The 24930-nt window shown below is 44.9% G+C and overlaps 2 long non-coding RNA genes across 3 annotated transcripts in view; one reads left to right on the forward strand and one right to left on the reverse strand.

Annotated features, from left to right (window-relative positions):
- Window positions 1-24930, forward strand: part of LOC138749905 (uncharacterized) — a 70640-nt gene that overhangs the window by 21626 nt on the left and 24084 nt on the right. For both annotated transcript variants that reach the window (XR_011348936.1, XR_011348935.1), the window contains exon 2: window positions 22573-22712. This is a non-coding gene — a long non-coding RNA (uncharacterized lncRNA). The remainder of the gene's footprint in view (window positions 1-22572; window positions 22713-24930) is intronic.
- LOC138749826 (uncharacterized) lies at window positions 7825-16189 on the reverse strand. Its single transcript, XR_011348880.1, has 3 exons — window positions 16103-16189; window positions 10280-10451; window positions 7825-8125 (listed from the first exon to the last, which is right to left on the reverse strand). It is a non-coding gene; the product is annotated as an uncharacterized lncRNA (long non-coding RNA).

Raw genomic sequence — 24930 nt, forward strand, 5'->3', positions numbered from 1 at the left:
ACCTCATGATGGACATGAGGCAAAAGCCTCTAGTTTTGTTGAAAGAGGGTTATCTGAACAAGTTGCACAGATTGTGACATAACCCTGATTACCCAGCAGACCTCCTCCCCGTTGTGATATCCAAAGTGCTATTTACTCCCCCACGACACTGACATTGCTCTCTGCCCTTCCATCAGCTTACACCTTTACCAAACATGGCACAGTCCTGGTAAAAAAGCAATGCTGGAGAAACTCAGCAGGTGTTCTCTAAAGATAAAGGTACATATCCAACGTTTCAGGCTTGAGCCCTTCATCAAGGCCTGTAAAAATTGTTGGCAGGCACTTTGTTACATGAAGTGCGCGGTTTGACCTGCTGAATTTCTCCAGTGTTGTGTTTTTACTTCAACCATGGTGTCTGCAGATTTTCTTGTTTTACTACGGTTTCAGTTCTGGTCATAGTTAAATACACAAAAGTACTGGAGAAACTCAGAAGGTCCCGCAGGGCCTAGAGGAGGTGAAGATAGATAACGGACGTTTTGGGCCTGAGCCTTTCATCAAGGTATACCATTTCTGGATGTCATACTCCAAGGAGGTCGTGATTGCACTGGAGAAAATGCAGAGAAAATTCTCCAGGATGCTGTCTGGAGAGAGATGGGTGTGATTTCCTTGGAGTAAAGGAAGCTCACGGCTGACCAGATTGAGGTACAGAAGATAATGAGAGGCAAAAACAGGGTGGATGGTCAGTATCTTTAATAAGATGTCAAAATCAACGGGACATCATTTTACGGTGATAGGAAATAGCTTTAAAGAGATTGTACACAGATGATGTATGACATCTGGAAGGTGCAACAAAGAAGGTGATGGAGTTACATAAAACACTAGACAACAAAATCTTTCCAAACGGTTTGCTTTCTGAAAACAAATTGGGGATTATGATAGTCAACTTCAAACACAAAGGTCATTTCAGGTTTGCTGCATCACATAGGAAGTTGGGGAAACATTAAATTAACTTTCATTGAATTTAGCACGTTTAATCGCATAATGATGCTGACACATGCGTGACTTCAACTGACCTAAAACATTTTTGCCGCTGATTTTCGTTTGTACTCAGCATCTGATGCCTTTCATGCCAGTGTTCCAACAATAGTCAACCAGCATTGATGGATTCCAGTTGCCCTTCCAACTGCCTTTTCTGCAGTTGCAATGTCCTGGTGAAACCTTTCACTGTGTTCGTCATCGACTGCACCCAGATCAGCCAGGAAGGAGTCCAAGTGCGTACGCACTAAATGAATTTTCAATGACATGTTGCACTTCAAGGATTGTACGCTTGACAGAAAAATCACAAAAATAGGTTATATCTAAAAAATGGTACATGATAGGAAAATTAGAAGATGATTTTCGTGATCAGCAGCCAAAAATCCATAAAATACATCCAAAAGTGTTCGATAAGCAAAATCTTCGTTGTCTAGTGTAATCACTACATTTAAGAGACATTCAGACTATTTCTTTAAAAGGTAAGGCATGGAAGGATGTGGACCTAATGCCAGCAAGTGGCCTGTGTAGATAGGCATAAAGGTCAGGAGAGACATACAGCAGGGTAACAGGCCATTTCGGCCCATGAGCCTGTGCCGCCAAAATACACCAAATTAACCTACAACACCCCACCCCCCCGCCCCGGTACGTTTTGGTAGGAAACCGGAGCCCCCAGGGAAAACCATGCAGACATGGGGAGAATGTACAAACTCCGTGCAGACAGCACGGGACTTGAACCCCAGTCCCGATCGCTGGCACTGTAACAGCTTTGCGCTAACCGCTCGGCCACCCCCGCAATGGGCCTAAGGGCCTATTTCCATGCTGTAAAACTCTATCACCCAAAATGAGGTTGACAATGGTAATGAGTTTATTGTCACTTGCATTGGACGATGTGCGTACGCGCTGAAATTCTTATCCGCTGCAGCTGAATAGGTACTTGTTAAAAAAAACCTGCAATTGTGTGCATTAAATTATTTTAAAAAGAGATAACAAATAAAAGAGATAATAAATGTTTGTGCTATATTAGGTCAGGAAAAGAAGTGGCAGTCAGGCACTATTGTGGTGTTGGAGTCGTTTACCTTGAAGAGGCTCAGGCCCACACATTGGTCATATATCTTTACCACCCATGAACTCTATAAGACTGGCTGAGATCCTCCAGCATTTCTGTGTTTTGACTACAATCACAGCACCTGCAGACTTCCATGTTCCACACTATGGCTACGGTAACTACAGGGAGGTTCAAGATCTTGATTAGAAACAAATGTTCTTGAATCTGGAGGTGCTGGACTTCAGGCTTCTGTACCTTCTGTCTGAAGGTAGCAGAGAGAAGAGCTTGCATCCAAGGTGATGGGGTTCTTTTATGATGCTGGTTTCTTTCTTGATACAGTGCCTCACAGAGATGTCTTCAATGAACCTAGTTACCTAGTTCTGCCTTTTACATTCCAGGGAGCCCTCATTATCAAACCAGGCTTAATTACTTTCCACGATGCCTGTAGTAGAACTTTCAAGGTGTGTCTAACAACATGCCAAATCTCCCCGGACTTCTTAGAAACTAGAGGCATTGGTGGGTCTTCTTCACAGTTATATCAATGTGCTTACTCCAGGAGAGGTCTTCTAAATGTATAGACACCCAGGAATTGAAGGTACTAACCCCGGAGTACTGCATGCAGTTCTGATCTCCAAACTGGCTTTGGAGGGATGCAGAGGAGGGTCACCAGGTCAATTCCAGAGATGAGTGGGTTAGCCTGTGAGGAGAGACTGACTCGTCTGGGACTGTACTTGCTGGAATTTAGAAGAATGAGAGAGGATCTTATTGAAACGCATAAAATTATGAAAGGCATAGATAAGATAGAGGTAGGTAAGTTGTTTCCGTTGGTGGAGGAGACCAAAACTAGGGGACACAACCTCAAGGGCAGTAGATTTAGGACGGAGATGAGGAGGAACTACTTTTCGCAGAGGGTCAATCTGTGGGATTCGTGGCCCATTGAAGCAGTGGAGACATATTTAAGATAAGGTTGGATAGATTTTTACATAGGAGGGGAATTAAGGGCTATGGGGAAAAGGTAGGTCAGTGGAGATAAGCCTCTCATCAGATCTTACTGGGGCAGGCTCGACAGGCTGGATGGCCGACTCCTGCTCCTTGTTTCTTTTGTTCTTAACCCTCTCCACTCCCCATCCCATAAATGCGGACAGGTACCTGTCCTTTCTAAAATCAACAATAAGATCCTTGGTTCACTTTTTGCACAGACTGCTCAGGGTTTTGACTCAAAAAATCGACAATTTATTTTCTTCCCACGGCATCTGCAGTTTTTCACGTCTCTGTGTCCTCCTGCTCCTAACATTGATTTCTATCATGGAGAATGAACATAACTTTATAACAGGAACATCTCGTTGTTTCTAAACTATAGCTGCAGCTCATCTATTGTGGCTCCGTTGTCATTGGAGAGAATGTGAGGGTCCTGTTGGTGGATGGATGAAAACAGATACTACGTAGGCATGTAAAAACGCATTCTGTTTTTACTTCAATCACGGCGACTGCAGACTTTCGTGTTTTTGCTCCACTAAGTGGACATGCTAGTTTTGAGCATAGAATTTTGTTCCTAATTGCCAATTATCAGGATTTAAACCTGGCTGGAGGCACCAAAACAGGCAATGATAGATTTAGTTCTCAAGCTTCTATCCAAGGCCTCCAGCAAACTGCTTTCACTGAAGTAGTCGGACACCAGGGTTGACAAACAGCGGCTATTTCTGGGTCGGTCTGTTGACAGAGAGTGGATGCTTAGTTGTCCGATGTCACGGCAGGAGAGGTCCCAAGCAGTCAGGCGGTCTGGCCTGTGCTCACAGCAGGATACAGGGATAGCTCCAGCTCACCCTTCAGGTTCAGTCCCTCCTACAGCAGCAGCCCTGCTCTGCCGGACCCCTTTGCTCATGCAGACCACGGGAGCTCTGGCAAGAGGTGATCCAACACATTTCCAGTTGGTAAGAATAACAAGTGATATCCGCAGAGAGATTGAAGATTTAGTAAGGGGTTGCTACAGAACCATAGAACACTACAAGCACAAAGAGGCCCTTTGGCCCATCCAGTCTCTGCTAAAATATTATTCTGCCTAGTCCCAATAATCTGTACTAGACCTAATACCATCTGTGTACTTGCCCAAATTTTTCTTAAATGTCAAAATTGAGCCCACATTCACCACCTCAGCTGGCAGCTTGTTCCACACTCCCACCACTCTCTGTGTGAAGAGGTTCCCTGGCATGTTCCTTGAAACATTTCACCTTTTACCCTTAACCCATATCCTCTAGCTCTTGTCTTGCCTAACCTCAGTGGAAAATCCCTGCGTGCATTTACCCTATCTATACCCCTCATAAACTTTGTCTCCCTCGATCAAATCTCCCCTCATCTCCGACGCTCCTGAAAAGAAAGTCCGAACCTGTTCCTGTAACTCAGTTCCTCAAGTCCCGGCGACATCCTTGCAAATCACCTTGACACTCTTTCAATCTCATTGATATCTTTGCTCTGCAATACTCCAAATTTGGCCTCACCAGCGTCTTATACGTTGTCACCTTAACATCCCATCTCCTGAACTCAATGCTCTAGCAGTCTGTTTTTATGTTCCTGTTCGACTTGCCTTTTCCAGCATCAAATTCTTTGTCCTCCTTTGCCGAGATCTCTAATTTTGTCAGTACTTAGCTTCACTACTTTTTGTTTTGCCGATGTGATCTAACATGATCTTTAACCTCTCTTCATGGTCAACATTATTTTTGCCTTTATAAAGGATGTATAATTACACCAGCTATATATGATTTCATATCTTTTAATTGACAGTATCACAATGTATGCAACTTACAGGCCATATTGTTGGAAATTGCTTTGCAGTAGAAGTCCAGAAATCTGGATGCCAGAAATCCTGACACCGCCAACCACCCCCCACTGAGAATCTGGACTTTTTCATAAATTCCCTCAAAAGAACGCAGCCTTGCTTCACGCCATTGTTAATGGAGAAGGGTTCAGAGAGCTCATTGCTGTATCTGACCCAACCTTGTTGGTTTTCGTGCAGTTGGATAACCATGTTGAGGAACTTTGGGGGGCATCCGAGGCGCTCTAGTATTTGTCAAAGCCCTTTCCTACTCACAGTGTCGAAGGCTTTGGTGAGGTCAACAAAGGTGATGTAGAGTCCTTTGTTTTGTTCTCTGCACTTTTCTTGGAGCTGTCTGAGGGTAAAGACCATGTCAGTAGTTCCTCTGTTTGCGCGAAAGCTGCACTGTGATTCTGGGAGAACATTCTCGGCGACACTAGGTATTATTCTATTTAGGAGAATCCTAGCGAAGATTTTGCCTGCAATGGAGAGCAGCGTGATTCCCCTGTAGTTTGAGCAGTCTGATTTCTCGCCTTTGTTTTTGTACAGGGTGATGATGATGGCATCACGAAGGTCCTGAGGCAGTTTTCCTTGGTCCCAGCAGAGCTTGAAAAACTCATGCAGTGCCCAGTATTCAACTCACCAAAATCACCAATAGGCCCTATTCAAGTGAATTCTTCCTCAAAGAAACAACTCCCTCTTTCCCCAGTACTAGTGCCAGTGTCCCTTGGAGTCAAACCAATTTCTCCAACATGGTTCATTGAGCGCACATGATTTTAATGGAGGCTGTGTGACCTGCTGAGTTTCTCTAGCACTTTTTTGTGCATTGCACTCGACCCCAGTGTCCGCAGATTTTCCTGTTCCACTTGGAGGCTTGCTCTTCTACATGCCTAGTTTCCAGGCCCCCAATGCCTATTGCATATGTAAACACACACTCCCATCCTTCATGACTGAATAAATGTGTACCACTTAATGTAAGAAGTGTTTCTGCCTCCCAGCGTAAAATGTCCAGATACCTTTCTCACTTCTTGATACAGCGGTGTCAAACCTCAGAAGCCAGCTCATTAACTCTGAGCCAGCTATTTACATTTACTGCCGATGTGGCCGCCACAATCTCATGCTTTAATCGGCTCTCAGACTCCCCAGCGGACACAAATCACCTCCTCAGTGATGCCTGTCTTATACATTTTATTCGATGTAACCAATTTGCTGGTATGTCATATCTTTACCTTCACGCTCGACTGCATAAAGAAGGGGTTGTGGCTGTGCCTTCAATGGGGGGGTGGGGGGGGCTGCACCACTTTATTCAGAAGCTCTCACTTATTACTGGTGCAGGTCGGATTGCCACACAATATGGAGGATGGGGTGGTGCCAGAGAAACCGCACAGGAAGAGTGCACGACAATTGGAGAACTTTCACTGGGAGGAGAGATGGGATCGGAGCGAATCAAGAAAGCCCGCAGACGCTGGAGTCGAGTGCACAGCACAAACGTGCTGGAGCAACTCAGCACGGTCACGCAGAGGAATTCGGAGTCAGAATCAGATTCGGAATTTACTGTCACGAGCAAGTCATGAAAGTCGGCGTTTCTGCGGCAGTGTCATTGTTCATATTATAACCATCTCACAACATTAATATTTTTAAAAATTTAAATAATAATGCACGAAAAGTAAAGAGGAACCAACAATTCGGGCCTGGGCCCTTCCAACAAGGTACAAGCGGAAGGAGGCCAGGTGCCTGAATTAAAAAGACAGAGGGAGGAGGGAAGGAAGAGAGGGAGGAAGAGGCAGAAGAAGGAGCACAGGCTGGCAAGTAAGAGGTAACAGGTGGACACGAGAGGTGGGACTGAGGAGTGACCAGCTGAGAAGTGATAGAGGAGAGGGCCAAGGGTTGCTCTCTGATAAAAGGGAAGGGCCGATTGGATCAGCTTTGGTAGATTTGCTTCCACTGGCAGAAGTATAAAGACCAAGGGCGGGAGAGTTAGCCTAGCAGTTAGCACACAATGCTGCTACAACGCCAGGGGCCCGGGTTCGAATCCCTCACTGTCTGTAAGGAGTTTGTACATTCTCCCTGTGTCTGCGTGGGGGCTCCGGTTTCCTCCCACCCTTCAAAACATGCGGTGGGGGTAGGGGAGGGGGAAGCTGTAGGTTAATTGGGCGGCACGGGTTTGTGCGCTGGCAGTTGTACATCTAAATTGATAAGTTTATGTAAAAGCCAGACTGGGTGATCTGGAAGGAATTACATCTCTTTGCAGGAAGTTTGAAAACTAAAGGAAGAAACTCTCCTCATATTTAAATAAAAACACCAAGGTGGCACTTGATGTTCTGTGACCTTCAAAGCTGATTGAAGTCTCCATATGATCGTGCTTGTAATCCACTGATTTGATGCTTGCATATTCATGGAAATATGATCCATGACCCACAGCTCCATCAAATTTTTATTTCCACCAAACGACATATGCACATTGAGGAGCCAGACCATTGAACAAAGTAGGAACCAGTTTTGAGAAGGCCCAACAGCGACTGGACTTCCTGAGAAGACTGAAGCGGGCAAGGCCACCAGCCACCATTATGTCAACCTTCTACAGGAGCTCTCTCTCGAGCGCCCTGGCCGGCTGCATCGCAGAGTGGTGGTACGGTTGCTGCAGAGAAATGGATCGGAGGTCAATCCACAGGACCAAAAGAGCGGCAGAGAGGATCACTGGAGTCTCCCCCCACCCCCCATCGATGTGATTGACCAGGATCATTGTTTGAAGGGTTGAACGACCCCTTTCACCCCACACACAGCTCCTCCCATCGGGGAAGAGATACAGGAGGATCAGAGCCAGCACCACCAGGCTGAGGAACAGCTTCTTCTCACGGGCGGTGAGAATGACCAAACACTCACATTCACCATCCGAGACTCTCATATTCATGAAACAACATCGATTTATTTATTGATTTGCATGAATATTTCTCCTGTACGTGTTTTGCTTGTCTGTATGTGAGTTATATCTGGTGGTGTGTGTGTGTGTGTTTTGCACCGAGGACCAAAGAACGATGTTTCGTCGGATTGTACTTGAATAATCAGGTAACATTAAACTTGACTTAGGTCAAGTGGCTCAAAGCTGGGCACTGTTCTGCTAGTGTATTTACATGCCTGCCAGTAGTACTTTCAATGGACGTAGTCTGTTGGCTAATATCATTTCAAGGGCATCACAGCTTCAACTAATGTGGGTTCCATCCTGATGTCCTGAACAGTTTGTGTGTCATTCTTCTGACCTGAAATAATCACAAAGAAGTAGAGTTTCAGGAAAACATTTGAATGGCATATTGAAACCCTATCTTTAAGGATGGTAATATTTAAATATCAGTAGACCATTCACTTCGGTTTCTCTTTCCACACATCCAGCCCTTCCTATTGACTGTTTATCAGTACTTTCTGCTTAAGGAAGTCACTCTCAGAGCTCACAGAAAATGTGACATATTTTTGGTTTGTTCAGGAGGATTTTCTTGTCATGGTGTAAGGTGGGGAGCTTTGCTGGATCCAGTCCAGGGCACAAGTTTAGGCCAAGTGGAAAGTTTCACAATGGCACAGCACCCTCAGGAACGGTGATCTTCTCTGTGGAGTTTGTGTGAGCAAGTGGGCTTGGAGGGATGATGTGACCTAGTGGACTCAATCACAAAACGTCAGTTATGTACCTTTGCTATATAAAGGGCACTGCGGAGTTCCTTCAGTTTTTACTTCAACCACGGTGTCTGCAGACTTCCCTGTTTTACTTCTTATACTTCTTAACCTACAATCCCAGTAGGTTTTGGAAGGTGGGAGGAAACCAGAGCACCCGGAGAAAACTCACGGGAACAAACAGCGCGGGATTCCTACCCAAGTCGACGGCACTGTAATAACGTTGCGTTAACTGTTGCTTTGCCTGTGATGCATCCCATTTATTTCAGAACAGGATCATCTGGTCCCTGCAGTCTTCCCTGACAAAAGCTCACCAAAAAAAACATGCCACTCCCTCCGAGTGAAGTAATACGTTATTACGTTCCCTCTTCAATGCTTCCAGAAGAACTGTTACACCCCCAGTTAATGAACAGAGGGAGAAATATGAACCTTGCCCTGCTTGTTAGAAAACTTGCTCTCATTTTTTTTCTCGCTGCTCTGCCCAGATTTGTTGTGCCTGAAACTGGAGGTAGTGGGATTTTATTTTCCAGATCAAACCATACAACTGAACTGAAACCGGATCTATGTGTTGCATTGAAAAAAGGCTCAGAGCAGTGGACCCTGTGGCTCTGAGAGTGAAGAATCAGCGTATTGTTAGCAAGTTCTGGCTGCGTCCCAAGCTGCTAATTGATACCAATGGTTAAATCTACATTTCAAGATACTCTAACGTTGACAATAAAACAATTGTTTCTTTTGCCAACAGCTGGAAAGAGTGATTCGAGTTTACAAAATAAAATTTAATAATTAGTCCCGAGGTATCAGTAAAATGTGTTTCTTTACTCAGAATGATTCTACGTTTCCAAGACATGGCAAAACCCTCAAATATTGACCACTGTTTTGTGCCTTAGTTAATGAACATTAGCAGCTCCTCATTAGGTAGAAGGGCTTCAGTTATACTCGACAGGTGTAATCTGCTTAAAAAATTCTGGGTACACTCTCAGAGGAGCCCAAAATTACGAATCCAGTTGTGAGCCTCTTTGAAAGTAAAAATAATGGACCCCACAGAGCAAAATGTCCTTTCATTTTTTTTGGTAAATTGGAAGCAACCACCAATATAACTAAAACAAATGCTGCTGGAAGTCGGCAAAGGTCGAGAATGATCCTCAATCACCTTACCTGCAGCACTCGCCAGCGGCTGCACTTTGTGAGGTGTCTGAGGAGATTCAGCTGTCAATGAAGACTCTCGTAAACTTCTACAGGTGGTACCGTGGAGAGCATTCGGGCTGGTCACACCACTGCCTGGTGTGGAGGCGCCAACTCTCAGGACAAGAATAAACTCCAGAGCGTTGTTAACTCGGCCTGCGACATCACAGGCCCCAGACTCCACTCCGTCGAGGACATCTACAAGGCGCAGTGACTTAAAAAAGCAGCCTCTGTCCTCAAAGACCCCACCACCACCTCTTCACTCTGCTTCCATCGGGAAAATGGTAAAGGAACCTAAAGACGAGGACTCAGCGGCACAAAGACGTCGTCCCCGCTGCCATGAGATTCCTGAATATCAATTAATTAAAGACAGTGCCTTACTTTTTGTGCATCATTTTTATTTATTGTTGTAAGGTGGTTTATATATGTGTTTGTGCCATGATGCTGCTTCCACAAAACAACGAATTTCGCAACTTGTTTGTGACAATAAATTCTGATTCTGATTCTAGGCTTATCGTCGAATGAGCGCTCACTGAGTTTTCCAGTGCAAGTCCTTGAACAGCTACTACCTGTAGGTTAGGAATAGGATCACGCTGGACCTGGCCTGTGCCTCAAGGTGGCCGTCCATTCTGACACCCTTGTGCAGCCATCCTGGTCCTTGTACTGTGTAGGCCTCGCTGTTGTGGCCACTCTCCAGGCTGAGTGGGCCACGAGTGGTGGTCGTTTCATTATAGTTCTTCACTGAAAGAATTGAAAGTTATATTAAAATTAAAGCTGGCCTCCTCTACATGGGAGATCACTTCACTGAGCACCTTCGCTCCATCTGCATCAGTGACAGGGATCTCCCAGTGGCCAACCATTTCAGTTCTGCACCTCACTTCTGTGCCCTGCTCCTGTGGTGACATATATGTCCATGGTCCACCAAGACTACCAATAAATTAGAGGAGCCACATTTAATTTTCCATCTGGGCACTCTCCAATCGCATGGCATTAACATCGACTAGCCGTTCTGCCTCCCTTCCCTTTGTCTTGTTCACCCAGCTCTCCATCCCCTTCCATCTCCATTCAGAGCTTTCCAACCTCCTCTTGTTTGCTGGTGGGCCCTCCCTCCCTCCCTCCCTCCCTCCCTCCCTCCCTCCCTCCCCCGCCTATTACCTCCTGCCTTTTGAACTGTGCTCCTACCTCTGACCCTTCCCCCTCCCCCCAACTATTTTGTTTGAGCACCTGCCTACATTTAGCTCACACCTTGATGAGGGGCTCAAGCCCAAAATAGTAGTTATACATCTTTATCTTTGCTCTATAAAGTACAGGGTCTGCCCTGCTGAGTTTCTCCAGTGTTGTATTTTTACTTCAAATACTGCTTCTGTAGCCATCTGTATTCTACCTCTGGAAAGTGATATTGACGGTAGAAGGACATTAAATGGAATCATAGACTTGCACAGCATAAGACAGGCCGACAGAAAGTGCACTGACCCACCAACTTCCCATTTTTAAGACCCATTAGAACCATGGAACATGACAGCACAGAAACAGGTCCTTCAGCCCTTTAAGTCTGGGCTGAACTATTCTTCTGACTAGTTCCACTGACCTCCCCCCAGTCCACAGCCCTCCATACCCCTCCCAGTCCACATCTTTTTTTTAAATGTTAAAATTAAGCCCCTTATTCAGAACTTTAGCTGGCAGCTCATTCCACATTCCCACCTCTCTCTGTGTTAAGGAGTTTCCCCAAACGTTTCCCCTTTCACCCTTAACCCATGTCCTCTGATTTGTATCTCACCTACCCTCAGTAGAAAAATCCTGCTTGCATTTACACGATAGAACACCCTTTCATAATTTTGTAAACCCCTATCAAATCTCCCCTCATTCTTCTATGCTCCAGGGAATAAACCTTTTCCTGTAACTCAGTTCCTGAAATCCCGGCTACATCGTAGTAAATCTCCTCTGCACTCTTTCAATCTTTCCAATAGTTAGGTGACCAAAATGCCTGGTAGCAATATTGGTGCATGAAATGGCAAATCTGTGTTGTTAAAGCAGTAATGATCATGTGACAAAAAGACTTTTAAATCACATTACTAAATTTAAAAATGAAGAATTTATACTACCCGGATTCTGTGGAACACAAATTTCCAGGAAAAGAAGTACAAATATGAAGGTCTAATTGACCTGTTAATCTGTTACTGCAAATAAATAATAGTAAAGGGGAAAATGCCAAGGAGATACTTGATGGCTCAAGGATAATTATTGCACAAACGAAAGGGCTTGTGCAATGTTAGATTTATGGCTCTTTTTCTGGATATTTTAAAATAAGCAAAAGAAAATAAAACCATCTGGTGTTAATCCAACAAAGATCAGAAAGAATTTCTTATCCCCTCTTGTCCACTCAGATACGGGAAAGAGAGAGGGTATGTTTAGATCTTTCAGGAAGGCAAGAGTGTTTATTCCTGCAGTGGGATCAAACAAAGGTGGCCCGTGTGAGTCCAGAATTGCATCTCCCAAACTGTACCTCCAGTGACATGAACGAGATGGGACGAGACTTTCTCAAACCCCCTTCTCCCATCCAGACATCAGAGCTGTCCAGGGCCCAAAGATACTACACCCCAAACTTTGGATCCTGCACAGCTCCAATTTAACTGGAAAACCTAAGAATGTTGGGGCCAAAGCCAACGATTTTCAATTTCTCTTAATGGGCCCACCATAGGGAAGGTGCCAGAAGACATCTGATGAGGAAGTTGGCCAGCATTGCATCTTCTGCAAGGTCTCTAAACTTGGACATGGTTAAGTTCAGTCAGAATAACACAGTTCAGCTGTCTCTAAGTGAGATGTGGGGAATGGGGTGGGAAGGAAACAATGGTGAAAATTCTACCTAATTCCAAACACATTGATTAAAATTGTTTGATGCATTGCGCTGATTCCATTGAGCTCATTTATATTTCTTGGAGCCCTAAAAGAGGTGCCAATTCACCTATGACTCTTTTCAAGCAGCCAATAAACTAATCTATGCAAATGCGCTGAAGAACTCAGGTTTATGAGCAGTTGGCCTGGGAGGCAGCAGAGAGAGAGGGTAGGCAGGGAGGCTGGGCTGGCACAGGTAGCATAGTTATAATAGTACTGGCAACCCAGGTCCGAATCCAGCGCTATCTGTAAGGAATGCGTACGTTCACCTCGTGCCTGCGTGGGTTTCCACCCACTCCTTAACACAGAGAGAGGTGGGAATGTGGAATGAGCTGCCAGCTAAAGTTCTGAATAAGGGGCTTAATTTTAACATTTAAAAAAAAGATGTGGACTGGGAGGGGTATGGAGGGCTGTGGACTGGGGGGAGGTCAGTGGAACTAGTCAGAAGAATAGTTCAGCCCAGACTTAAAGGGCTGAAGGACCTGTTTCTGTGCTGTCATGTTCCATGGTTCTAATGGGTCTTAAAAATGGGAAGTTGGTGGGTCAGTGCACTTTCATCCCACCCTTCAAAACGTACGGGGGTTCTAGGTTGATTGAGGTATTTGGGCAGCATGGGCTCGTGGGCCGGAAGGGCTTGTTACTGAGCTGTGTGTCTAAATTAAAATTAAAATGCTTAAAGTCTGTAAATGTAATGTTAGTAGAAGTTCAATGCTCAAATAAAAAAAAGGCTTATAGCACAATAAATAAATGCGCTGGAGAAACTCAGTATTTATAGAAAGACTTATAGAAAGAATTGTCAGTGTTAAGGACAGGTCAGGCCTTGCACAATGTGCATAGGTGGCAAGGTCGTGCAGTTAGTAGAGCCACTTCCTCACAGCTGTAAAGTTCAAAGTTCAGATTTATGGTCAGAGTACATACATGACATCACATACAATCCTGAGATTATTTTTTCCCTGTGGGTGTGGCCAAATGACCACTTATTGGTTGCGCAAAAGAGATGTTCTCAAGAAAAGATATGTATAGAAAGGAGAGAAATGTAAACAAGAAGAGAGAGCAATTCAGAAAATAAATATTCAATAACGTTATGTGCAGTTTCTTTCTAGAGTCCAGTGGTCATCAACCTTTTTCTTTCCACTCATAGACCACCTTAAGCAATCCCTTACTAATCACAGAGCACCTATGGCATAGGGAATACTTAAAGTGAAGCGATCTCCCATGTAGAGGAGGCCAGCTATAATTTTAATATAACTTTTAATTCTTTCAGTGGGAGGTTGAGAATCACTGCTCTAGACCCAATTGTTACTGATAAATGTACTTAACCAACATTTCAGGCTTGAGCCCTTCATCAAGACAGATGTATTTAATCCAGAAATGTATAGGTTCTTGAAGCATCATTTAACAGGAGTAAAACACAAAAGTCTGTAGACACCTTGATTGAAGTAAAAAACACAACGCTGGAGAAACTCAGCAGGTCAAACAGTTTTCTTCATCTTCTTTCTTTGGCTTGGCTTCGCGGACGAAGATTTATGGAGGGGGTAAAAAGTCCACGTCAGCTGCAGGCTCGTTTGTGGCTGACAAGTCCGATGCGGGACAGGCAGACACGATTGCAGCGGTTGCAGGGGAAAATTGGTTGGTTGGGGTTGGGTGTTGGGTTTTTCCTCCTTTGCCTTTTGTCAGTGAGGTGGGCTCTGCGGTCTTCTTCAAAGGAGGTTGCTGCCCGCCAAACTGTGAGGCGCCAAGATGCACGGTTTGAGGCGTTATCAGCCCACTGGCGGTGGTCAATGTGGCAGGCACCAAGAGATTTCTTTAGGCAGTCCTTGTACCTTTTCTTTGGTGCACCTCTCTCATGGTGGCCAGTGGAGAGCTCGCCATATAACACGATCTTGGGAAGGCGATGGTCCTCCATTCTGGAGACGTGACCCATCCAGCGCAGTTTTCTTCATAGAGCAAAGATAAAGGTACATAACCAACGTTTCGAGCTTGAACCCATCAGGTTGAAGTCAGTTGTGTTTAATTTTAGAACCACTGTTATCTATCAGATTTTGGATGATGTTAACTAAACCAATCATTATGGCCATCTCCTTTGCAGCCTCAGTTATCAGAAACTGCGAGTTCTTGTCTTTCAGTTGCATTAACATCTGCAATGTTTTTCCTTCTGCTAATCAGTTTGTGTTCCTCCTTCAGTTTGAATCGCCAGCATTTCTGAAAGCTTTGCTATGTCTTCTTTCACAAAGACAAGTAGAAAACATATCCTCAGCCTCTCTGCCATGTTCTCATTCCCCAATATGATTTCTCCACACGGTTCGCATAGCGGTTAGCACAACGCTATTATGGTGCATAATAGCGACCCGCGTTCGAATCCGATGCTGTCTGTAAGGAGTTTGTACGCTCTCCCTGTGTCTGTGTGGGTTTCCTCCGGGTGCTCTGCTTTCCTCCCACCTTTCAAAATGTACGGGATTTGTAGGTGAATTGGGGTATTTGGGCGGCACGGGCTCATGGGCCGGAAGGGCCTGTTGCCGTGCTGTGTGTCTAAATTGAAATCTGTACGAGATGCACACTGACTTTAGCTAATCTTTTCCTTTTTATAAGACAATAAAAGCTTTTACAATCTACTTTCCTATTTCTAATCTATCATCCAGTGGTTTATAGTCATTAGGAAAGGAAACAGAAATTGAGTCTCCTGAATAAAATATCTGCTATCTATCAACGCAGCAGCAGGCAACAAAGACAGCTGCTTTTTTTTTAAGATACACAGCATGGTAACAGGCCCTTTCAGCCCATGAGCCGGTGCCAGCCAATTAAGCACAACCCCAGTATGTTTTGAACGGTGAGAGAAAATCAGAGTAGTGGTGGCAGAATGGAATCATCTTCCAAAAGAGATAGTTGTGGCAGGGTCCCTTCTGTCATTTAAGAGAAGGTTGGTTGTGTACATGGATGTGAGGGGTTGGAGGGTTATGGGCGGAGAGCATGAGGGGGAAGCTAGTGGAGTTTTTCAAGTGACTTGAAGGGCCGACATGGCCTGTTTCCATGCCTTAAACAGTTATATGGTTATACCCGGAGGTCATGGGGAGAATTACTTGCAGTCAGCACTGGATTCAAACCCCAAACGCTGGGACTGTGACAGCTTGCGCTTGCAACTCTGGTAGAGTTGGCAGCAAACCTTCTTGAACAAGATGGTTTCACTTGTTACTGTCTTCTTGCTGAAGATACAGCGACAGACAGCCCTCTCAGTCATTGTGGATAACCAGGCCTCGTTGAGGGATGGTCCAACCCTAACCATCCCTCAGAGTTTGCTGCCTGTATTCTCTCAATAAATCCCATGGAAGTGGAATTCCACGTAGGACCATGGGTTCCCCACTAAAGGGATGAGTGGCAGAACTTTAAGGCATAACTAGCCCAAATTAGTGCATATTTGACGATATGCCAAATTAGAGAAATCAAGGGCGCCTCTTTTATAAATGTCTCTCATTCAATTCAAACTGAAACTCTAGGGTACTTACGTAGAGTTGGTAGCAAACGTCTGTACCTAGAAAAGTGAAAGTAGCACAAGTGTTATTCCACAGGACGTCTACATTCATGCCATTTCAACTTCCTTGTTTGACATATGAATAATTTACACATCATGGACAAGATTTTTGATCTTGTGGCTGGACTTTCCCCGAAACTCTTTCCAGCCAAGTCAGTCACAATGAAAACAAAAGTGGAACAAACTGGAAGGCTGTTGATTAGCACAGATACAGTCAGGCAATTGCACTAAATCACTAAAGACTGATTATTTGAAGGAAATTTACATTCCCAATTTTACTTACCAATTCGGTTTGTATATTCAAAATGGTCATACACAGGGGATATTGGTTCTCGAACAAACTGATATTTTTATAAACTGGGCAGTTAAATTCTGTTTGGATATTGGAGCCAAAGATACCCTCAAAACTGTCCAGAAATACATATTAATATAAATAGATGTTTGAGGCAAAATTTTTCACAACCTCTTTCCCAATCTACAGTTAAAAATTCAAAATCATAAAAATGAAGAGTTGCCCATTTAGACCATTGAGTTGCCCATCTAGACAATTAGTTGCCCATCTAGATAGTTGAGTTGCCCATCTAGATAGTTGAGTTGCCCATCTAGACCATTGAGTTGCCCATCTAGACAGTTGAATGACCCATCTAGACCATTGAGTTGCCCATCTAGACCTTTGAGTTGCCTATGTAGACAGTTGAGCCTGTTCTGCGATTCAACTAAATTGTGGCTGACCTGGCTGTGGACTCAGCTCCACTCACCTGCTTTTCCACAGAGCCCCTAATTCCCCTACTGTGCAAAATTAGCTCTGAGGCTGTGGATTCTGTCCTCGCTGGGGTTCAGCACCCTTCCCTACAACTGGATTCTGGTCTTCTTGACGGAAAGACTGCAGTCAGTCCGGATTGGCACCAAAACCTTGAGCCCCATTGCACTGAGCACCTGCGCACCTCAGGGAGATGTGCTCAGCCTGCTACTGTTCACGCTACTGACTCACGACCGCACTACCAGATCCGGTTCTAACAGAAATATTGTTTGTGGATGATACAACAGGAATTGGCCTCTTCGACAACAACGACAGAGATGAGATGGGTGACTCGTCAAATGGTGCAACCTGAGTCTCAACTGGACAAGACAAAGGAGATGATTGGTCGTAGGTCGTCCAGTCTCCATTACCACACTGTCGTGGGGAGAGTGGAGAGTACAAAGTTTCTTGGTGTGCATGTAAAATACAACCTATCCTGGACCCACAAAACCTTCTCATTAGTCAGGGGGTTGAGGAGAGCAAAGCTACCGGCCCCCATCTTAGAAACATTTTGCGGACCACAATTGTGAGGGTCCTGTCTGGCTGCATCATTGTGTGGGATAGTAGCTGCAAAGCATCAGACCAGAAGTCATGACAGAGGATCATCAAAGCAGCCCAAGAAGATCACTGGGGGTCTCATTTTTCTCTGATGATGTGGCTTAAATAGGGCTCAAAGAATTATTGAGGGCCCTTTCCATCCTGCACACAGGCTCTTTGACCCACTACCCTCAAGAAGGAGGTACAGGAACATCAAAGTCAGGACTGCAGGATGGAAAATAGCTTTTTCCCGCGGGCTGTGTGATTAATGAACAGTATGCTGTAACCAAGTTATATCATAGCTCCTGATTGAGCGGTGACATGGATACATTCCAGTTCGCCAATCGTAGTAACAGTGGATGCCATCTCACTGGCTCTGGAACACCTGGACAGCATCAGGATGCTCTTTATCGGCTACAGTTCGGCATTTAACGCCATCATCCCGTCAAAACTGATCAGTAAACTCCAAGGCCTGGGAGTTAACACCCCCACTGTGTAATTTCCTTACATCCAGACCACAATCAGAGAAGATTGGTAAGAACTTCTCCTCCACAATCTCCATCAGTACCGGAGCACCACGGGGCTGTGTTCTTAGCCCCCTGCTCTACTCACTTTACACCCATGACTGCGTGGCTCGGTACGACAATAACATCATCTACAAATTTGTCAATGACATCACGGCAGTGGGTTGGATAAAGGCTGGGGATGAATCAGCATACAGGATGGAGATTGGATGAATAGTTCAACAACGACAACTTTGCACCCAATGTCACCAAAATGAAGGAGCTGATTGTTGATTTCAGGAAAGGAAAGCCAGAGGTGGACGATCCACTGATCATTGGGGGATCAGAGGTGGAGAGGGTGAGCAAATGTAAGTTCTTGGGAGTCACTATCTCGGAGCACCTTTCCTGGACCCAACAAGCCAATGGCATAGTGAAGAAAGCACTTCAGCGCCTCTACTTCCTCAGGAGTTTGCAGAGGTTTGGTATAACACCAGAAACCCTGGCAAATTTCTACAGAGGTGTGGTGGAAAGTGTGCTGACCGGCTGCATCATGGTATGATATACAAACACCAATAACCCTGAGCATAAACTCCTCCATAAGGTAGTGGACACAGCCCAGGACGTCACAGGCAAATCCCTCCTCACTACTGAGCACATCTACAGGGAACGCTGACATCGGAGAGCAGCAGCAATCATCAAAGACCCTCACCACCCAGCACATGCACTGATCTCACTGTGGCCATCAGGAAAGAGGTATCGATGCCACAAGATTCGCACCACCAAATTCAGGAACAGCTGCTACCCCTGCACCATCAGACTCCTCAGTAACAAACTCAGTCAGGGACCCATTTAAGGACTCTTACTTTGTACTTTATTGATTTTCTTTTTGTTCTCTCTGTATTGCACAGTCAGTTTGTCTACATCTGTTATCTATTTACATGTCTTTATTTGTTTACATGTTTTTCGCTTTGTACAGTTTATTTTTTGAACTACCAATTAGTAGTAATTCTGCCGCACACACATGAAAAAGGAATCTCAGGGTTGTATGTGATGTCGTATATGAACCCTGACAATGAATCTGAAATCTGAAGTAAATCATTCCAAAGTATTTATATTTATTAATTTTAAATTATATCTTTATGTATATATGTCATTATTGTGCTGTGTGTGTGTGTGTGTGTGTGTGTGTGTGGGAATGTGTGTGTGTGTATGTGTGTGTGAGTGTGTTTGTGTGGGGGGAGAGTGTGTGTGTGTGTGTGTGTATGTGGGAGTGCGTCTATGTGTGTGTGAGTGTGTGTGTATGTTTATGTGTGTGTGTGTGTGTGTGTGTGTGTGTGTGTGTGTGTGTGTGTGTGTGTGCGCCCGTGTTTGTGATATGCTCCATGGAAATGCTGGTTAGTCTCGTTGTATACATACAGTAAATCTGGACAAATGTGAAAAATATTTTATCACGCAGAACATTACACAGATTCACCAGTCTCTGGGAGAAATCATTCCTCCTCATCTCCATCTTAAATCTACTATCACAGATTTTGTGGCTGTGTCCCCTAGTTCTAGTCTTGCCCACTGAGTGAGATCAACAAGATCAACTAATTTTTTGCAGAAAGAATGAAATTTTATTTCCCCCATTTTGGTGAGTTGGGTGACCCTGGAATGTATTTTCCATCTTTTTTTTGCCCTGAGGGGTGGTTAAGGCAACAATCTGTGGTCACGATTTGCATAAGAGGATGAGCCGCTTGTAACACAAGTGCTGGCCACAGGTTATGCTGTCGAATACAACACAGGTCACACAGCATCTGTGGGAAAGTGGATCAGCAGTCGACGGTTGGGGCCTGAGCACTTCTTCAGGTGTGCCAAAAATCAGACAGACATCTGAAAGAGGCCACGGCAGTGGAAGGGAAAGGGGCAGGAGCACAGACAAGCAGATTTTTAAAAATTTAGACCTACAGCATGGTAACAGGCCTGATCGGCCCATGAGCCCGTGCCGCCTAATTACACCCAATTAACTGCCCAAAGGAAACTCATGCAGACATGGGGAGAATATACAAACTAGTTACAGTCAGCGATTCCAACCCCGGACCCCATTCACTGGTGCTGTAACAGCGCTGAGCTAACTGTGCCCCCATGGGAAGTGTGCAGATGCTGTGATTGCAGTCAAAGGTGTTGGAGAGAATCAGTGCGCTTTGTGACCTGCTGAGATTTTCCAGCACTCCTGATGCATTCCGCGGACGAGCAGATGACAGCGGAGACAGATGGCCAGGAAGGACCCATGGCTGAGGAAGTGATCAGAGCTGAGAAGCCGTGGGGATAACAGAGAGAGGCTTGCACAGAACTCCCTTCGACGAGAGAGAAGATGTCTGATGGAGAGAGTGCTGACCGGCTGCATCACAGTCCGGTGTGGGGACACAAATAATCCTATGCAAAAAGCCCTGCAAGAAGGTAGTGGGCACAGCCCAGGACAAATGTAAAATATGTAAAAGGGTTAAGAAAAGCAAAAATCAATCTGGGTCCTTTACGGATGGAGGTGGGAGAAATTGGGCTGGGGAACAAGAGAGTAACAGAGAAGTTAAACCAAAAATGTTTGTGTCCGTCTTTGCTGAAATAGGTGTGAAAACACCCCTCCCTCACATGATGGAAAACCCAGGATCTGGAGCAGTCAAGGAGCTCAAAGAGAAAAGGGCTGGCACAGCCCATCATGGCGACCGCGACCCGGGTTCGATTCTGGAGCTGTCCGTGAGGAGTTTGCATGGTTTCCACGAGGGGTTCCTTTGGATGCTCCGGTTTCCTCCCACCCTTCAAACAAAAATCCGCAGATGGTTTGTAGGTTAATTGGTGTATTCGGGCGGCACGGGCTCGTGGGCCGGAAAAGCCTGTTATTATTAGTAGCAACATCTGCTCCACAGGTCCTCTCCTTTTCCAGCCTCTGATTAATTATGTGATTTTGGATGTGGCTCGTTACATTTCAGTGACAGAATCTTCACTTACCACGAAAACTCTTGCCCTGCAACTCTTCCCAATTCTGAAACCGATTATAAATTTGCCCTAATCTCCCAATGAAATCTCTCTCCAATCTTGGCTGCAAGACCTTCCTTCTGCATACACTCTGAACCTCAATTTGCTTGCGGGTCAGGCAGCATTTGTGGAGAGAGAAATACAGATGTCAAAAAGCAGGCGGCAAGGTTGGCGCAGCAGTTATCGCAACGTTGTTACAGCGCCAGCGATCGGGACCAAGGTTCGAATCCCACGCTGGCTGTAAGGAGTTTGTATGTTCTCCCCGTGTCTGCGTGGGACTCCGGTTTCCTCCCATGGTTCGAAATGTACCAGGGGCTTGTAGGTCAATGGGGTATAAATCAGGCAGCACAGATCTATGAGCCAAAATGGCCTGTTACAATGCGGTATGTCTAAAATTTTTAAAAATAATGTAAAATCCTTCAAGGTCTTGGAATTGAATTGTTAACTCTGTTTTTCCTCTCTCCGCAGACACAGCCTGGCCTGTTGAGTGTTTCCAGAGTTTTCTGAATATAAAAACCCCAGTATCTGGTACCCATGGGGATTTGTGGATGCAGGATAAGCAAATTTACCAGTGGCCTGAGATTGCGTGTTGCGTGGACTGGCGAACTAACGGCTGGTGGGACAGTTGGGGGGGGGGGGGGCGCAATTTTGAAACTTTCGTATTGTAGCTCATTGAATGACTGTTGACTCAAGCCAAGGCTTTTATTAGCAAAAGACTGGAGCGTAGAACATCAAGGTCGACCAGTCCAGACTGACCTGGGTCTGGTTAGGATTAGCCCTTTATGACCTGCCAGTAGGCGTGGCTACGGCTCTCAGCCAATCACTATAGCTATATGTAAATATATACAAATATATACATTGGTGATAGTATCCTGTACTGTCACACGTATTTTGTACCTATTTATTTTCTGCAATTTTTTTTGCCGGTTGCTTGAGGCTGCCGGTTACATGAATTCTGGATAACGGGGATTTTACTATATGTGTTCTTGTGATAAAAACTATAGCAAAACCTCTATGTACATTAGTATGGCAGTGCGGAAACCTGAGAATCAAGCAGGAGACAACAGATGATTGACTCCACTGCCAATTACCGCAATTGCAAATCTTTTTCTGTGGGAAACCTCAAACTACTATTAACATTGCACCAAAGATCTGAGCAGCCACTTGGGTTATATAAACCAGAACCTGAGAGCCATTTTTAGCGAGATGACTTGTCCCCGTGGCTGGCTAAATGGAAGAATCTCTGTAATTTTATTTCCCCGTTTTGACAGAAAAGACATTGCATTCTAAGTATCTACAGCACAAGGCACGTTGTACCATTGTGCCTTGTCTCAGGTACATTATATAGCACTCAGATTGCCTTCTAGAAATGTATTACTGCACTTTTAATCTTCAATTCCATGCATGACTGCATCTTTTTAAATATTAAGAGGCCCAATATCCCATTTCAAAGCACAAATATAATTTGCTGGAATGCTTCACCTCTCTGTCAGTTCGGAAATGGTTGTGCCTTTATGGTTTGATTTAAATTTTCACAGATGAATAACTTTCATGAAGAGAAATAAAAGCTCCTCTTCTGTTCTCTTGGTTTAGTGCAATTTGAAGACAGAAGGTTGGTTGATGGACTGGAAGTAAGGAGTGAGAGTAATTAGCCGTAGCTCAGCCTGGGGAAGATTGGAAGGGGAGTACCCCCAGGGCCAGGCATCGTCTGGTTTTGTCCTGAGGCTTTGCAGGTGAGAAGCAAAACCCTTGAAATCGGCAGATAGTACAAATAATGTTCTCAAGGAGGTCAGACAAACATTTTAGAGATAACAAACTTCTGTTAACTGTGATTTGATGCAGTTTTGAAGAGGAGAAAATTGACATGGTTAGCAGAGGGGTTAGCACCAATGACACAGGTTCAAATCCTGCACTGTCTGTCAGAAGTGTACATAACTGCATGGGTTTCCTCTGGGTCAGTGATTGCACTTCCTGAAAAAATTGAAGCGGGCAAGGCCACCGGCCACCATCATGTCAACCTTCCGCAGGAGCTCGATCAAGAGCGCCCTGGCCGGCTGCATCACAGTGTGGTACAGTTGCTGCAGGGAATTGGATTGGAGGTCAATCCACAGGACCATAAGAATGGTAATGAGGATCAATGGAGACTCTCACCACTATCCACCTTCATCAACGTGATCTACTGGGATCGTTGTCTGAAGAAGACGCACCACATTGTGAAAGGCCCCTTCCACCCCGTACACAGAATCATTCAACTACTCCCGTCAGGAAGGAGATACAGGAGGATCAGAGCCAGCACCACCAGGCTGAGGAACAGCTTCTTCCACAGGCAGTGAGAATGCTGGATGACCAAAGGATCTGCTCACACTAATCCTCCGAGACTCTCACATTCACAAAACAATATTTATTTATTTATGTGGAACTATGAATCTTGTCCTGAATATGCATTGTTTGTCTGTATTTGGGCATTGTCCGAGTGTGTGTCTGCGTCCTTTACACTGAGGGCCGGAGAACGCTGTTTCGTCGGGTTGTACTTGTACAATTGAATGACAATAAACATGACTTGAGAAAGGTATGCAGGGTTAGTAAGGTCACATGGGTGGAAGTGCGGGCTAGCGGGCCGGAAGGGCCTGTAACTGTGCAGATTCTCTAAATTAAATTAAAAATTAAACTAGGCACCTTCACTCAACAGTGTCAAGTGGTAGAACCGTACCGCGAGCTTATGATGGCTAGCACCGTAAGTGAACATTTCATGACTGATCTTTACAAATAGATTCAGAGAGAGAAAGGTAGAGGTGCTCTTTAATAGAGGTGCTGTCTTCCCCCTGTCACAAATTCAACATCAGACTGATTCTGTGCTTCACACCTATCTTCCCAAATAACCCAAACCTCCCTTGATATCCTCAATATCTCCAAAAATAAGCAAGCATAGCATACACCAAATGAATGAGCAGCTACTGCCCTCTCAGATAGCGAAATCTAAAGATTTACAGGGAAGGGCTGTACTCGACCTTTTCTTGGCAGGTGAGAAATGGCAAGTGATTGAGGTGACTGTGCAGGAACCCTTGGGGAACACTGACCACTGTTCGATAGGTTCAGGGTTAATTGGCTGATTGGCAGGAAGCAGAGAGTGGGAATAAAGGGATTCTATTCTGGTTGGCTAGTGGCTACCAGTCATTTTCCGCAGGGGTTGGTGCTGGGGCCATTTCTTATTACATTGTATATAAATCATTTGGATTATGGTTTTGTGGCTAAATTTGCAGATGATACCAAAGCAGGTGGTAGAGGAGATGGTAGTGAGGGTACAAAACGGCTGCAGACACTTGGATAGATTAGGAGAGTGGTCAAAGAGGTGGCCATACAATGAAATACAATGTTGGAACATGTAGAGGAATGCACTTTAGTAGTTGGGGAGAAAATTCAAAATTCTGAAGTGCAAAGGAATTTGGGAGTCCTCATGCAGGATATCTGAAAGGTTGACCTCAAGGGTGAAGCAGGTGATTGTAATGTCGGCATTCATTTCTAGAAGAATAGCATATAAGAACTGGGATGTAATGTTGAGACTCTATAGGGCGCTGGTGAGAGCTCATGTGGAGTACTGTGTACAGTTTTGGGGTGCCTTATTGGAAAGAAGACGAGCTGGTGTTGGAGAGACTTCAGAGACGATTTCCAAAAATGATACCAGAGATGAGAAGTACGTTGCGTAGAAAGTGCCCAGCACATTACCTTGTTGAAGTTTTTGCCACTCTGTCGTTGAACATTTGTCAGTCAGTGACAATGCTGGGATAAGCAATGAAATGCATAGTTCCTTCTGCAATACAGGCAAGTTGTGACCTTCCACCCAGAACCCTATAGAGATTAAACAGAGCCATGGGGATCACAGCTGATTCATCTCCTTCTGTTGATGCCAACTAATTCAGTCTAGTCACGAGAGTGGTTTCAGAATGAAGACAG

This window comes from Narcine bancroftii, chromosome 14 (assembly GCF_036971445.1).
Source record: "Narcine bancroftii isolate sNarBan1 chromosome 14, sNarBan1.hap1, whole genome shotgun sequence".
In the NCBI taxonomy this organism is placed as follows: Eukaryota; Metazoa; Chordata; class Chondrichthyes; order Torpediniformes; family Narcinidae; genus Narcine; species Narcine bancroftii.